We start from the raw sequence: 6,890 nt of genomic DNA, 5'->3' as shown, positions 1-6,890 counted from the left end.
TCAAATCAAAATAAATCAAAATGGATAATGGAAATTACCTTGCCAATCGAGAAATCTGCTTGAATTAATAAATAGATTTCATTTAACAATAAAGAAGATTTCTTGATGAACAACAATTTAGCACCTTGAAGAAAGATAAACTTGAAACGTGAAAGGTGGGGAAGAAACGTGAAAAGTGGGGAAGAAACGTGAATGGAGTTGAAAAAAGGTTAATGTGTATTGGTTTAATTTTTTTTTCTTTAAACAGTTATTGATATATAATTTGGTCCAATATAGGACTCTTTCCATAAATAAAAATAATTTTAAATACTAAAATCTGAATACATATTATTTTATAAAAATATTGTCATTCTGCCATTTTAAATAAATATTTTAAAGTGTTGTTATTTTGACTTATTATGTTAGATATTATGACTTAATTGCTAATTTTCCCTAAATTCTTTTATTACAACAATATATCAGGTGTAATCCACAAGTAGAGTATGCACCTAATTAAAAATTATTTTCTTAAAAAAAAAATTAAAATTAAAATCCTTATAAAAACCTAAAGTTTATCCATTTTAATTTTAGAGAAAGAAACGGAAAACGGTTGGCGGGTAAATGGCGCCAAAATTAAATAAACAAAGTTATAGTATTATTTTTTTCTCTCTCTCAATTCTCTTCCATCCATTTCCTTCTTCTTCCTTCACTTTCTCTGCAAAATTCAACCATGTTTGTGAAGCTTCAATTTATATACTAAGGTATTATAATGACGACGATAACGCTGACGATGATGATAATATTTTAATTATAATACTCTTTTATATATGTCAGAGACAGATTCAGAATTCAAAAATCTGTAAGTGCACCATTTAATATATTACATTGCATATATATTGGATTCATCTATGATTATTTTATACCCCTTATGTGTCTTTTCTTTTAATCTTATGGTATGGATGTGAAAATTGCTTTGTCAAAAAAATAAAAAAAATGGGAAGATTTTTTGTTTTTGGTTTAATCATCTGGTATCTTATACTTGTTGGGTTCGAAAGTGATTAGGGCGTCATGCGCAAACTTACAATTGCAAAGATACTATTTTGATTTATTTTTATGTCTAGACAAACTTTTCCACATTGGTGGTAAAACAATCCCTAACAAACGCTACTATGTATCCAGAGAGATTCTAACCCGAGACCTCTAGTTAAGGATGAAGAAATACGCTGTCTAGACAAACTTACTCTGTTACTCATGTATTAATCCTTTTTTTCATGTATAACGGTGTTGTCTGGGTCAGCTTACATGCACCTCGACATATATCACAGGGTACTATTACCTTCACCAGCACAGATACCAAGTAACTTTGAAACAACCGATTGATTGTTTATCTGTTCACTTTGAGATGCCCATATTATGAGATTTGAAAGTGAAACACACCTTATAGATCTTACTAGATGTAATTGAAATGGGGAAAGTTTGAATAAGTGAATTGTTGTTATTTTGTTTGATCATCTATTGGTTTTTAGCTAATTGTCTTCCTACATATGGTTCAGGTGTAGGAAGACTGAGGAAAGAAAAGGAACTCGCTAGGCCTTCAGAATAAAGGCAATTCGGTTCTACTATAACACAATGGGAAAGGGATTGCAGCACCAAGATCCTAGTATTAGTCCGGAAAATCCTCCGGGATGCATGTGGATACTTCACAGGAAACGCCTTCCGCGCAAAAGGAAGGGTGGAAAGCGAGTTGCTGGTGAGGAAAGAACAGAGAAAAAAAGAGAACAAAATAGTTTTTTATGTTTATTAGACTCTTAAGCATGTCATGTTAGATGTTCAGTTTGTCGTCGTCTTTATATCTAAGGCATTTTCAATAAAAAGGATAGGTGGTTCGTCTACGACTATTAGAGGCTTAGTGTAGTATTGGATCACTATTTTCTTTCATTGTTTGAAGTTTTAAGCCTATAGATGGTGAAGTTGTATGTTGCATATTGCATACTGTTTAACTGTTTTCACTTTTCCAGTGGTTGAAGCTCTAGGGGATAATGCAACTGCTACTGAGAATTGCCCGGTAAGTTTGCCAGATAGTATACGAGAGGTTTTCAAGTTTCTGTTTTTGTGCTCTCCGTTGACAGCTTCTTGCTACATTATGTACATATATGCGCGCTAACTGACTATGTCATCGGCTGTAACATTTCAGATTGTGTCGAAAAACAAAGAACCTAATCAAGTGTCCAAAAGTTCAATGTTATCTCGAATAAGATCTCTGATTACTCAAGAAGAGACGTCTAAAAGAAAGAGCAGGCACCGGAGAAGTTCATCCTGTCCTATACAGCTCGAAAGAACTAATTCTATTCAACATCTAGACCTTGCTGATCTACAATCTTCTCATGAAAATCCTATAAATGACAAGACTTTGGAGCATTCTAATTATTCTGTTGCTAGTCTATTAGACCCTCCCACCAAAAAAATACGCGAGCGTGCAGTACAAGAGCCTATGGAATTAGAAAACATGAGAAATGACTCATCCAAGTTGATGCTTGGATTTATAAAGTCGATTTCATTTCCTTCGCGTAGATCACGAGGAAGAAAAGCTGTCAGGTCAAGGAAACATAAGAACAAGATGGAATGTGGTCATCATGCTAAAGGGGAAGATGATCAGTCACAAGTTGGTAGTGAGGTGTCTGGTTCTGCTGGATTTAATAGCCACTCAGTGACATCAACGGATTTGAGTAGCGATGATGATGACATTGGAAAACACGCGTTGATCAGAAGAGCTGAATCATTTGATAATGCCTCTGCTTGTTCACCTCGTGCAGAAAAGAAAGACCGTGAGAGTAGTAAACTCATCCTCAATCGTTTTAAGAATCTAAAGCAAAAAATAAGATATGCACTCGAGGAGAGTAGAAAGGAGAGGCGTCGTATTGTCATGGATGCTGTCCTTCATAAGGTTCCACATGGTCATAGATCATCAAAGGATATTGAAAAGGGAAGTACTTTTGCTCATAGCAATTCTCCATTTACCAAGAGTGAAAAAATGAAATCCTTTAGGAGAACATTATCTGTTAATGAGTCATTGCACAAACATAATCGATTACTTGATTCATCTTTCTATAGGGAAGAAAAACATCACATTTCTGATCGTTTGAGCTTTAGAACATCTAGATCACCTTCACCGGCTAGAAGTAGTCCTATAGGTCTCGATAGGATTCTCTCTATGCCTGATCTCACATATTACAACTCTTTCAAGTTTGATGACTCTCCTGAACGTGGATCCTCGTATACACTAGACAGAGCCACATCGAGCAGCAACTTATATGTAGGAATTTCCAAGTCCAATGAACAGAAGTCCCTAGATATCCCTTTAGGTTCCGAAAACCATACTGAGGAGGGATATAATTCAGACTCCAAGAGTACGATTTTTCTTGATGTCAGCGAGAGTTTTGATGACTTTGGTGGCTTAAGGACTCGCGAGAACTCTTCCTCAGTTGAAAACATTATCGAGGGAACCTCTTCTGTTGTTTCAAACTTAGATAAACCAATTCCTGTTCCTCTGCCTGATATGATTTTTCAGAATGCTACTTCTGGTGCAACTGGGCTCTCGGCAGCTAAAGGTATCTTATTCGAGGCAATCTATATATTCTTCTCTATGTTATGCATTGATCTATCTGTTGTTTCTTGTACTTTGATTATCGTACTATTTTGTTATAGTTACTGCTCAGAATGCTTTGTTATACTTTCACATCCGTTACTTCTTTTTTTGGATTGCTTTGATTTGTTTTTCCTTGAACTAAGGGTCTATCGGAATCAGCCTCTCTACCTCTCAGGTATGGGTAAGGTCTGCGCACACTCTACCCTCCCCAGAACCCAATGTGTGGGACTACACTGGGTACGTTGTTGTTTCTAAGAAAACTATTAATTTGGACACATTCCAAACATGTCTTGGTCCTGATGTAAAAATTGAAATGATGCCAAACATACCAAAGTTTGATACTTTATACGTAAAACATGTAAATTATGTACGTGTCTTCATGTATTATCCATGCTGTGTTAGTTATATATCTCTATAAAATACGTACGTTTCTTCAGTTTCTTTAGCAAACTAATACTGATATTCCACAGGTGCAGAAGAGGATGCAGTTAATACCGATAAAAAAGGATTGTCATCGAGTGATCTGAACAGAATTTTGCAAATTCAGGTTGATAAAAGATATGAATCTGAATTCAATTATGTAAAAGATGTACTAGAACTATCAGGATTCAGTGGACATAAGTTTATAGGGAAATGGCATTCTGCTGATAAACCAGTGAATCCTTCATTATTTGATGAAGTGGAAGGTTATTGTTTACTTGATCAAGAGGGTGTTACTTGTGATCAACTACTTTTGTTTGATTTGATCAATGAAGTCTTGTTACAAATTTATGAGAGATCATGTTCCTACTGGCCAAAGTTGTTAACGTGTCATTCTCATATCCATACGATGCCTATTGGCTACCATGTCCTTGGTGAGGTATGGAAAGATGTAAACTCGTGTTTCGAATCTGAAATGAAGAATGATCAACCAATTGACGATGCTGTGAGCCGTGATCTAGCAAAAGATGAAACTTGGATGAACCTTCAATTTGATGCTGTGTGTGGTGGACTGGAGTTGGAGGATCTTATATTGAATGATCTTTTAGAAGAGCTGGTTTTCACTTGATGTTCATGTTGTTCAGCTTCCTTGTATTGCTTTGACAAATTTGGTCCAACACATATACATACAAAGGCGGATCTTGGGCGGGTTCAGTGGTTCAATTGAACTCTTTGTTTTTGACTCGAGCTATGCATACCTTATACGGTGTAAGTAGCATTTACTTGTCACATTTGGTACAAAACATATACGTTAACAGAGGCAGATCTAGGATGGGTTCAGTGGTTCAATCGAACTCTTTGCTTTATACATATTATACATAAATTTTGCTTGACACATTTGGTCCAACATATAAACTTACAGAGGCGGATCTAGGACATGTTCAGTGGTTCAATTGAACTCTTTGCTTTTGACTCGAGCTATGTATACATAAGGTACAAATAGCTTTTGCTTGACACATTTGGTACAACACATATACGTAGAAAGGCGGATCATAGGCGGGTCTAATGGTTCAATTTAACTCCTTGATTTTTTACTAGAGCTATGTATACATATGATATACTAGTTTTTGCTTGACACATTTGGTCCAACACATATATGTACAGAGGTGGGTCTTGGTCCAGTTAAGTGGTTCAATTGAACTCATTGCTTTTGACTTGAGCTACGTATACATATACAAAAAAGAATTTGAAATATATACATATAATAATAGATTATAGTCGTACTGAACCGCTCACTCTAGATCCTAGATTAGCCTCTGTATATATATATACATGGTATTGTATTCTATAAGCAAATTGCTTGTTCAAGTGCTCTAGAAAGTATAAAAGAAGAATCTTGAGCACATATATTTTTTCACAAAATTTTGAGACTCTACATATTTGGACCAATGTTTCTACATGTTTTTGAGTATATAACTTTCTTAACTTTTCAACTATCATTTATGTAAAGATTTTAGTTTTCAAAAGCTAAGATTTTTCTGTTATAATACACTGTAAACGTTTCTATAAAAGCATGTCATTAAGTGCAAAATGGAAGTTTAAAGTTACATTAATAAATAGAAAAAGTATCATTTTAAAAAAAAAAAAAAAAACTAATAAGAAAATTGTGTCGCATAAATCGAAAGGAGGGAATTTGTATTTTTGAGTCTGGAAGGAAAATATTGCGAAAAATATTAAGAGTAATAAAATCTAACAACAAAGCCCGTCTAGCTCAGTTGGTAGAGCGCAAGGCTCTTAACCTTGTGGTCGTGGGTTCGAGCCCCACGGTGGGCGTTCTTTTTTCTTTTTTCTCCACATATTCATTCTCAAGGCTCGATCCAGTGGCGGAGCCAGAAATTTCACGTAGTGAAAAAGTGAAAAAAAAATTGTTACTAGTGAAATTCGAACACACAAACACTTTAAGTTTGTGTGTTTTTACTCTTTCAAGGCGCCTGAAACCACTAGATTACATCATATTGTTGTGTCAAGGGTGTCCAAAATATGTTATTTAGACATTTTATTTATTATTTTACTTGTATATACGATATAATTTTCCGATGAAGGGTATCCAATTGGACACCCTGACATAAGGGTAGCTACGCCACTGGCTCGATCACTACATATTCATTCTCTGGGCGTTTCTTTTTTCTTTTTACGCCACATATTCATTCTCAAGGCTCGATCACTACATATTCATTTACATATTCATTCTCAAGCTCGTTCATAGATCACTACATTCATTCTCAAGGCTCGAACCTTCGAGCCCCACAGTGGGCGTTTCTTTTTATGCTTCATAGATCACTACATATTCATTCTCAAGCTCGAACCTGAAGTATTTGAGGTGTTGAATTACTTGCTCAATTCAAGATGTTATAAATATTTAAGGTGTTGAATTTACTTACTCAATTCAAGATGTTATAAGTATTTGAGGTGTTGAATTACTTACCTGTAGAGTTATAAGATTTGAATCGAGATAAATGAAGTCTAAGAGTTTTATTTATACTTGTTTTACATAGTATCGAGTATCGACACTGAAAATGTGACGCCCTAAGCAATCAAGAATTCACTAATAATGTAACTAAAATTTTGAATTAAGATGAATTAGCCTAAAAGAAAAGGCTTATCTTGTGTTATAACGTAATACTATAGAATGAGTAACCAAGCGATGCGAGACTTGTCTTCTTCTCTATCCTTTTAAGCACATAACTTTTCCTCTCTTTAATCAATTAGGAACAAGATTCCAATATATCCAATAAAAAAAATTTATTTAAATTTTCATTTCCCTTTATTTCACATTCATACAAAT

The 6,890-nt window shown here is 34.7% G+C and overlaps 1 non-coding gene across 1 annotated transcript; it reads left to right on the top strand.

The window, feature by feature from the left end:
* Positions 1-5,805: 5,805 nt before the first annotated feature.
* TRNAK-CUU (transfer RNA lysine (anticodon CUU)) lies at positions 5,806-5,878 on the top strand. Its single transcript has one exon. It is a non-coding gene; the product is annotated as a tRNA-Lys (tRNA).
* Positions 5,879-6,890: the final 1,012 nt, after the last annotated feature.

This window comes from Solanum tuberosum, unplaced genomic scaffold (assembly GCF_000226075.1).
Source record: "Solanum tuberosum cultivar DM 1-3 516 R44 unplaced genomic scaffold, SolTub_3.0 scf00021, whole genome shotgun sequence".
Classification (NCBI taxonomy): domain Eukaryota; kingdom Viridiplantae; phylum Streptophyta; class Magnoliopsida; order Solanales; family Solanaceae; genus Solanum; species Solanum tuberosum.
The sequence above is the reverse complement of the archived record's forward strand: the minus strand, read 5'-3'. Positions and strand labels throughout refer to the sequence as shown.